Below are 10489 nucleotides of genomic sequence, written 5' to 3' on the forward strand. Positions count from 1 at the left end.
CCAGGTGAAAAAATGAAAAAGGTGGATATGGGGCCTATAGAAATAAAAGAGATTTAAGAGATGTATCAGCTGATCACAGTAAGTGAATCTTGTTCAGATCCTAATTTAACCACTATTTTAAAAAGTGACACGAGGCCTGAAAATTTGAACACTGACAGAATATTTGAAAATAACGATTGCTAATTTTTAAGGTATGATGATATTTTGGTTAATTTTTTAAATAGACCTTGTATTTTAGCAATACATACTATACTATTTACAGATGAAATTCTATGATGAGATTTCCTGCAAGATAATGTGGATGGAGTCAGGTTGGCGGAGTAGGTAGTAGATGAAACATAGTTAATACGCCATGATTAGAAATAAGCCTTTTTCTTGAGATCACACTCTGTACAGTATCTAGTTTCACTTCCCAAATATTGTAAATGATGGAAAACTATAAATGATATCTTCAGAAGTCACTATACATAAAATTATAAAAATTACCTCACCTGGAAGGTAGTGTAGCCAAATCTGAAAACTTTTTTCTGGGATTTTGATAAAGATGGGTGCACATAGTAGGAGGGGTGGACCTCACTGACGCCCTCGGGATGCAGTGCAGGACCTAGAAATGCCTCATCTGATGGAGAGCTAGTGTAGACCGGCTCCAGTATAGCCCCACATGAGCCACAACAGCCTCAGACTCATCAACCGGTTAATCAACTACTTGCTAAAACGTAACTCAACACTTTTTTTTAATGGTGAAGAAATTTATATTTAGAACTAGCCAGCCCAGCTCTGTTTAGATGATCCGACTTTTGTTGGCAGCATGAAAGCGTTGTCGTCAGGAGCCCGTCGCACACACGGCTTCTTCTCCTCGTCAGGCCTGCTCGGCTGTTGACCTTGGCCGCACAAATGCCGTAGACCTTCCCACATCCTGCTTGTCCTGCCTGTTGGCTGTGACCTCTACAGTCAAGGGTGACCTTGAGGAAGGCATTGTGGTCAAGCTCGTTTCTCCAAGCTTGTCCTTGGGGGCCTCTTCCAAGAGCATTTGGACCACTTTCAGGGCTATAGTGTCTTGGGCTACTGGAAGGTGCGTGACAAGTGAATCTTTTTTTTTTTTTTTTTAATTTATTTATTTATTTTTAGCTGCGTTGGGTCTTTGTTGCTGTGCGCGGGCTTTCTCTAGTTGCGGCGAGCGGGGGCTACTCTTCATTGTAGTGCAGGGGCTTCTCATTGCGGTGGCTTCTCTTGTTGTGGAGCACAGGCTCTAGGCAGGCGGGCTTTAATAGTTGTGGCATGCAGGCTCAGTAGTTGTGGCTTGCGGGCTCTAGAGCGCAGGCTCAGTAGTTGTGGCGCACGGGCTTAGTTGCTCCATGGCATGTGGAGTCTTCCCGGACCAGGGCTCGGACCCGTGTCCCCTGCACTGGCAGGCGGATTCTTAACCACTGCGCCACCAGGGAAGTCCACCAGTGAATCTTTTCTCTGTGGCTGTGATGTCTTTCCACACTGCTTTCTTGGCTTTCAAGCCTTTGCTTTGGCTTCAGCTTTGTGGAGGGCAGGGGCCGAGAGAAGTAAAGAAAGTGGGGGTGCAGGACTCAGAAATCCGTAACTTCTGACCTCACGACCCAAAGTGAGTGCCTCATGTCACATGTGCATCAGTGGTGGCTTTGAAGAACTCAATACTCTTAAAAGAAGAAAAAATGACCCAGGCTTTTAACAACCAACATTCACCATGTCCTTAATCGAATCAAATGGATAAACAGTTTTAAAAAATCACTAGTTAGGCACAGAATCAAGAAAATGTGGTCTATAAAGAGGATAGAAAAAAGTAAATAGAAACATACCCCCAAGTGACACATATGTTAGATTGACGGAAAGAAACTTTAAAAGAGCTACTACAAACATACTCATAGATTTAAAGTAGAGATGTACAGGTTGAGTAAACAGAAGGGACCTGAGTAGAGAAATGGAAACAGTGATAAAGAGTCAAACGGAAACTCTAGAGCTAAAAAAGTACAGTATCTGAAATTAGCAGAGAGCTTAAGAGAAGATTGAACCTGTAGAATAAAAGATCAGTAAAACTTACAGACATGTCAACAGAAACTCAAAATTGAAGCTGCACGGCCGCTAAAACTCCAATGGAAGCCCCTGGTTTCCTGGTGGAGGACCCACAAATGGAGCCTGTGGCGCTGTGGATAGGAATCCAGGAGAGGAGACACTTGTGAAAGGGGCCGTTTATTCTCTGTGTGGTCCATGCCAGTCTCAGCCTGACCTCCGAAGCATGTTTGTATGGGGCGGACCCAGTTCAGCATAGCAAAGGTTTAGAGAATTAAATTTGATTTGAAAAAGTGCTCATGATGGGTGAGAAAGAACTTACAGTCTGAATTTAACCAGGTGGTCAACCTGCTAGAACAAAACCCACAAGAGTCTCCAGAAGATTAAGGTATAACCAAGAGACTATGCCAAAAAATGTGACAAGAGACAATGTCCAGCATCCAGTCAAAATTTACTGAATATACAAAGAACAAGAAATGTGACCCAGTCTCAAGAGAAAACACAATTAAAAGAAGCCAACCCTGAGATGACTCAGATGTTGGAATTAGGGAAGATGGCAAACCAGCTGTTATAACTGTGCTCTTTGAATTAAAAGAAAAAATAAAACACTTGAAATGAATGGAAATATAGGAATTATTAGTTGATAAGCAGAAGTAACTTTTAAAATATGTATCAGACAGAAATTTTAGAACTGAAAATACAATCTGAAAAAACAATTACCGAATGATCTCACTAGCAGAATGGAGGTGACAGAAGAAAGAGTGAGCTTGACTAGAGATAACTGAAATGGACCAATCTGAAGAAAGAGAAAGAAGAGATTTTAAAAAAATGAACAGAGCCTGGGACCTGTGGACCAATATCAGGTAGTCTAACAAATGGTAATTAGAATCCCAGAAGAAGAGGATAAAGAGGTTGGGAGGTGTACTAACCTCCTAGGGCTTCTGCAATGAAATACCACCGAGTGGGTGCCTTAAAAAACAGAAATTTATTTTATCCCACTTCTCGAGTCTGGAAGGTGCTGGAATAGAGGAAATAAAATTGTCATTTTTGCACATGGCATAATCATGTGCACATAAAACTCAAAATAGTCTATAATCTATAAATACACTACTAGAATTAATAAGTGAACTTACTCAAACATTGGATATAAACATAATTTTTCAAAAATAAATTGTATTTCTATATACAAATAAATTTTAAAAATGGGTATTTAAAAGTGATACCTTTTATAAATAAATAAATGAGGGAGAAAGGACAAATCATTTTTACAGAAGAATTTCAAATACTACCAGCAGATACCTCCCCCTTTCCAGGAATTACTAAAATGACAAACTTTGGTTTTGTTGGATCAATTGCTTCAATGAATAGAATGTGTGTGTAAACATATACTCATATAAATGTTCTATTATTTGCTCTAAAAGAATACCTAGTCTTCTAAGAGGGCTGTGCTTGGCACTATTTTTATTTGATAAATCAGCACATTTCTGATTGAAAAGGTGTTTTGATTACTAGGCATTAGAAGTTGTAAGAAGAGAAAATGAAATAAACCAGCCATCTCTTATTTATGAAAATTTAATCATTGTTTTTTTCTATATGACTTTTGAAACATAATACCATTATTTTACATTAAAAATGAGAGATATAATGCATTGGTTAAAAATACATAGAAAAGTAGATACATAAATACACACACACACACACACACACACACAACTGGTGTTGATATCTCTATGATTCATCAGAAAATTAAGTCATCCTCAATGTGACTTAATAAGGGTTTTAGCAAGTGTAGGCATCCTGTCTTTGCTTTGATTTTTACCTGAGAACATGCCTTTTCCATTTCTGGCATCACTGCTAAATATACTGTTCCTGTTGAACAAATAAGCAGATAGTGAGAGATACAGGGTTCAATAGCTCCTATCTGTTTCCGTTAGGAAACATGTTTAAATAAGACTCAGATTTTAATCTAATCTCTTTTCCTTGATGTTCCTGCTCTACTCTGAGGCAAAATGTGGTAGAAAGTATTTATAATAAAGCTGAATAATTTGAAAGCTTGATCTTTAAGCACGGAAAGTGAAATTAGCAATGGCCTGAGAAGACTTGGGTCTTTGATGTTGATGTTCTGGAATTCAGTTTGTTGATTTGTCAAATGTTTCAAATAGAATAGAATAGAATAGAATAGAATAGAATAGAATAGAATAGAATAGAATAGAATAAAATATTGAGACCCTTGTTTCAGATTTGAAGATGAGACCAAGAAAACGTGGGATGGAAGCAAACCTGGAGAGTCTGTTGTTCAGTGGCTCACCAGTGTCACAGATGGCCGATCCGGTGATCACATCCAGTGATTACAGGACACACTGACACCTGAACCCACCCCGGAACTTCCCACAGGGGCCTTGCTGGTACCTGGGAGTCTGAGTGCATGACAATAACTTCTAATGGGGACCATGAACATCCCAACCCTACATCCTTAAGCGAGGGACGCCAAGGAACTTGGCTGAGCTGACCGAACACATAAACAGCTGTAGACAGGCACAGAGAGTATTTGAGAATTTATTACGGCACGTAACCCACAGACCGCCCTGAGACCAGTGCTGTCACCATCCCCGGAGACAGCTGGCCGTTGAGGTCTAAGCACCAGTCACAGGACTGCAGGAGGGGGTCCATGGGGACTTCCTGTATGCACCTCCCATTCTTTCTGTAAACTAAAATTGTTCAAACTAGAAAGTTTCTTTTTTTCTTTTTTTTAAATTGATTTTGTTGGAGTATAGTTGCTTTACAATGTGGTGTTTGTTACTTTCTACTGTACAGCAAAATGAATCAGCTATACATATACATACATTCCCTCTTTTTAGGATTTCCTTCCCATTTAGGTCACCAAAGAGCCGTGGATGGACCTAGAGTCTGTCACACAGAGTGAAGTAAGTCAGAAAGAGAAAAACAAATATCGTATATTAATGCATATATGCGGAATCTAGAAAAATGGTGCAGATGAATTGATTTGCAAAGCAGAAATAGAGACACAGATGTAGAGAAAGTTTATTTTTTAAAAATAAGTTCTGGAATTTATTATCCGAGTTATTAAAAGCAACTCTTTAAAATACATCAGATGTCAAACCACAGCTTAGTGAGCAGAGAAGTAGAAGGAGGGTGAGGGCCTTGGTTAAGAACTAGTGCTCACTTTGTCTGAAACACGCTCTTGTGTACATTTCAGCCCAGATTTATGTGACCAGTGTTCTTGTGGACGTTCTGCTGTTGGGTCGCCATTATCAAAACCGCTGTCAGCGTGCAGAGAGTGTTCAAAAACAGTCTAAACCTAACTATTTTTATCCTGCTCTAAAGTTACAGAAATAAGTCTCCCTCGTATTTATCCGTGTGAATGAACTAGGCTGCAGAATGAAAAAAGGCAGTGTGTCTGTAATCTCTCCCAGGCAAATTGCAGAGGTTTAACAGAACGCCAATATTGAACTCATTAATCAAGTATGATTAAGAAATTCTTAGGTTCTCTTGATAAGACAATTTTATCCATTGCATTTTAACAGCCACTTACCATTACCCCCATGGCTGAATCTTAAACAGCATGAGGGCGTTTCTCTTTCAAGTGCAATGCGCTACCTGACTGCTCCTAAGTCACCTTCATGTGGGATTGGGTATGTTTTATGAAATTAAGGTATTTGACTTCATCTACGGGATGTTTCATATTGTGAGACTGACTAAGCATGTTGCAAACATGTCATCAACTTTCACAGATCTTCTTTTTTCTTAATTTAATTTTTTTGAATTTTATTTATTTATTTTTTACACAACAGGTTCTTATTACTTGTCTATTTTACACATATTAGTGTGTATATGTCAATCCCAATATCCCAATTAATTTTTATTTTATATTGGGATACAGTTAATTTACAATGTTGTGTTGGTTTCAGGTGTACAGCAAAATTACATTTTCTATATTTAACTAATCATGTGTTTTTAGTCCTAAGAGTTATAATTTGTTTAGCATAAATATATAGGCAGAGCAAATATATAACTTTTAAAAATACAGTATTGCTCACTTCAAACTCCATGATAAAAATGAGAAAGATTATGTCTGCTTTATTCATGATTCTGCCCCAGGGCCTGACTCAGCAGAGACCCAGTAAGCATTTGTTGAATAGAGAATGAGTGACATATAAAAGCAGTCACCTGGGATGATGAAACTCAATAATAAGACACAGTGTGCACTCACTCCCTTGTTATTGTCTGACTTACAGGTACACTGTGTAAGGTAAGAACTATTCTATTACTAGTAATGGAGCAAACTATAGCTACTATGAGGCCAAAAATGTAGGGTGGGATTTACAGAGTCACATGGACCCAAAAACATTGAAAAGTGTCCGTTTTAATCAGCTGTGTTATTTTAGGAATTTATCCATTTCATCTAAATATTCAAATTTATTAAACCATAAATTGTCTGTAACAGTGTTTTAGGCATTTGTTGTTTTTCCTTCCTGGTAGAGGTAATTTTGTCCTTCTTTCTTTTTCTCTCATTCTGTGTTTCTGGGGCTTTACTTTTTTGTTGGTGCTGCTTAGTCTTTTCAGAGTAACAGTTTCTGATTTTGTAGCTACTCTCTTGTGTGTGTTTTCTTTTCCATTTCGTACTATTTGCTCTGATTTAAAAAATCTTCTTTCTTTTGCTGTTTTTTTTAAAGTTTAGTTTGTTCTCTTTTTCTATAAAATTCTTCAATTGTATAGTTAAATCATTGAGTTCTGTTGTTTTTCCTAAAATAAACTTTCAGACTATAAATTTACTTTCTAGCACAGCAGTAGCTACATCCCACAAATTTTCTTATACCAATTTCATTATCACCCAGTTTAAAATATTATGTTCTATTCTATTCTATTCCATTTTTATATTCTATCAATATAACTAACAGAATAATTAATAATATGGTCAATTTCACAGGTTCCAGGTAGACGTGAATTTGGGGGGTGGGTGGTGCACTGCTCAACCCAGTACAATCCCCAAGTATTTGAGGATTTTCCAGGTATCTTGGTTATTTATTTCTAGTTTAATTCCACTGTGGTCTGAGAGCATATTTTGTATGCTTTTTATTATTTTAAAATTGTTCAACTGTGGAGCAGAAAGCAGTGGCTCCTGGAGTGATGAGCCCCATCCCCCCACAGTGTAAGGCAGGCAGTGTCATCTGAGGGTGCCTCGGGTGCATGACAGACAGGATGCTGGGGGGGCTGACTACTGCCATTTACATGTTATGCACATTGGAATGAAGATTGTTAGTAAAACTCCTAAATGTGAATTTTTATCAAAACGAATGGATCAGTTCAAAGCTCTTAAGAAACAGCTGGGTGGTAATAAAATTGTTACTCAAGAAATAGCTGGTTCTGTCCATTTGGAGAATTATGCTCTGGAATGTTTTTGTGTGCAGACAATGAAGATAGCGCCGGTTGTTTTCACAAGATCAAGTCCATCTATCCTGCAAATCCTTAATAGCTGTCATGACAGTCTTTGGAGAACTCACTGATGACAATGTGAAACATAGAAAATATACAAGGTGGGGTGACATATATCCATACTTTTTTAAAGCATGGGGAGACGACTCAAGGAAGACCTGTTAGAATTGGAAAGATACTGATGTTGAAGAAAATCAAGAAGGTGGAGCAGCCCTCTACCCACTTGACCCATTTGAATCAGAATCATCTTCATCTTCAACTGAGGACTCAGAGAACACGCCCCCAGGCAGCTGTTCTGGAACGGAGCCCTCTCTGTGCACACGCCCTGGCGGATACAGCGGCAGCAGTGCCTGACAGCACGGGTGAATCGGGTACTGTCCTACCTAGGCCACGGGTTCTTCTGGCCATTTATCCACAGTTTCCACAGGGGGGATGCTGTTCTAACACCAGAGGACGTGGCTCGAGCTCAGAGGCACTGCAGGCGTGCTGGCTGGCGGTGTACAGCAATGTGAACGTTCAGCCCTGCTGTGCAGAGCCTTCAGAGGCCCTCAAGTTACTGTCTGCAGGCAGAGAGTGAAGCCTTTGTACAGCAGAGCCGTGTAACTTTGGCCTGCGGAGCCAACGATCGGTTACTCAATCTTCAGCCGGTCGGAGCACAGTTCTAAGGAAGACGTCATTTCTGCTGACTCCGACAATGAAATCTGCGTGCAGACTCTGTTGATGCAACTTCGATCAGTTTCCACTGACATTAGGGGACCCAATAATCTCTGGGGATGTAGGGCTGCTGTAAGCTGGGTCTTAAAACCGCCCGCTGCACCCTACTTCAAAAAATGAGAGCACATACAAATTATATGTTGGGAATAAGCTTTGCACCTTAATTTGCGTACATTAAGAGAAGTTTTTCAAATTTATAATGTTTGGATGAACATATTATTACTTTGCTATAAAATCCTAAATTTAATTTGTAATAAAGATTGTTGGACTATTCTAGCTTACCAGCCGTTGGACTATTCATATTACAGGGTGAATATGACATAGATTATGTCAAACTTCGATTTATATTCATGTAAAATATAATTGTATTAAAAGTTTAAACTTTCATGGAAGGAAATTTAACAAGACAAAGGGGTGGAATCACGTTTAGACTTAAGAATGGTGTTGTTTCTCAGCTGCTTCTTTTATCCACTGAAGCTTGAAGTGAATTACTTCGTAGGCGGTTTGACTGCATGTACCAGAGGACATTTATAGTAATACCTGGAACCTTGGCCTTTTATGTTAGGTCCTTCTCTTATGCCATGTGGATTCCACAGAGCATGACTATGAATCGTGTAGATGATTATGAGTTTAGATTTTTAGCTGTTAATTTACATGTAAGGATGGGAATTACGGGCTTACTGTGTCACCTGCATTTGTGCAACGTAAAAATAAAAACAAGGATTCTTTTATATATATAAAAAAATTCAATTGTGTTTTATGAGCCAAAATGTGGTTTATTTTGGTGAATGTTCCAGGTGAGTTGAGAAGAATGTATCTACTGTTATTGTTGGATAGAATACTCTATAAATGCCAATTAGATCAAGTTGATTAATAGTTTTGGTCAGGTCAAACCTCTCCTTTATGATTTTCTGTCTTCTTGATCTATTAGTTACTGAAAGTGGAGAATTGAAGTCTCCAGTTATGATAGTGAGTGTCTCTATTTCTCCACGCAATTCTATCAGTTTTTGCTGCACATATTTTGCTGCTCTATTGTTATGTGCATACATTTTAAGCGTTGTTATGTCTTCTTGGAAATTAACTCTTTTACCATGATTTAATGTCCTTCTTTATCCTCAACAATTTTTCTTGTGAATTTTTTTTTTTCTTTTAAATTTGTGTAGCTAATCCAGCTTTCTTTTGGATAGTGTTACCGTGGGTGTATCTTTCTCCATCCCTTTATTTTTAATCTGTGAAAGTTTATGTTTTTAAAGTGGATTTCTTGTAGACAACATAACAGTTGAGTCTTGTTTTATCATCCACTCCTGAATTCTCTGTATTTTAACTGGTATATTTAGATCATTCACATCTAAAGTGATAACTGATATAGTTGGATTAATATCTGCCATGTTTGTAACTATTTTCTACTCGTTGTGCTTGTTTTTTGTTTCTATTTTTTCTTCTACCTTTTCTGCCTTCTCTGGTTTTAATTGAGCACTTTATGATTTTATTTTATCTCCTCTCTTAGCATATTATTTATACTTTTTTAATGAACATTTTTAGTTGTTGTCTTAGAGTTTGCAATATGAATTTTCAGTGACTATAAGTCCACATTCAAATACCACTTTCCTACTTCACAAATAGTGTATGCACCTCATTATAAATTATTCCCAATATCTCCCTCCTGTCATTTATTCCCTTTATCCACATACTATTGATTCCCAATACATTGTTACTACTGTTATTTTAAACAAACTGCTTCTTTTAGATCAATTAAAATATGAAAAATAAAGGATTTCATTTTACCTTAATTTATTCTTCCTCCAATGCCCTTCCTTTTTCAGACAGATCCAAATTTCTGACCTGTATCAATTCCTTTCTCCCTTAAAGAATGTATGTAAATTGTACTTCAACATATTTTATTAAAATAATCAAGTCCAGTTTCTGCGTATGGGTTCTATGGGGTGATGTTTAGGAGAGAGAGATTTAAACAACCACCATGGAGAGGACCATTGGGAATCTAAGGAAATGGGTAAACAATTAGTGTATTGAGTCCATGCTATTTCTTCAAGTAAAGATTGGTTCATACTGTGGAGTATTTCGGTGTGGCTCTGAAATATATCTGTGTTAAACAAATGCTTATAGGATGTTTGAAATTGTGGAACTCTTCTTGTTTTCATGTAAGGAAACTCCACCTTAGAAATGGTGTTGACATGAATGCAGAAACTATTTAAACTGTAAGAAATTCATGGGAGCACATAATATACTTTGTTCTGAGATTCTGATTCAGTCCACCTAATTTTAA

The 10489-nt window shown here is 37.8% G+C and overlaps 1 pseudogene; it reads left to right on the forward strand.

Moving 5' to 3' along the window:
* The first annotated feature begins 4305 nt into the window (after positions 1-4305).
* On the forward strand, positions 4306-8003 carry LOC137769708 (vacuolar protein sorting-associated protein VTA1 homolog pseudogene; annotated as a pseudogene).
* Positions 8004-10489: the final 2486 nt, after the last annotated feature.

The sequence above is a fragment of the Eschrichtius robustus genome, chromosome 9 (genome assembly GCF_028021215.1).
Source record: "Eschrichtius robustus isolate mEscRob2 chromosome 9, mEscRob2.pri, whole genome shotgun sequence".
Taxonomy (NCBI): Eukaryota; Metazoa; Chordata; class Mammalia; order Artiodactyla; family Eschrichtiidae; genus Eschrichtius; species Eschrichtius robustus.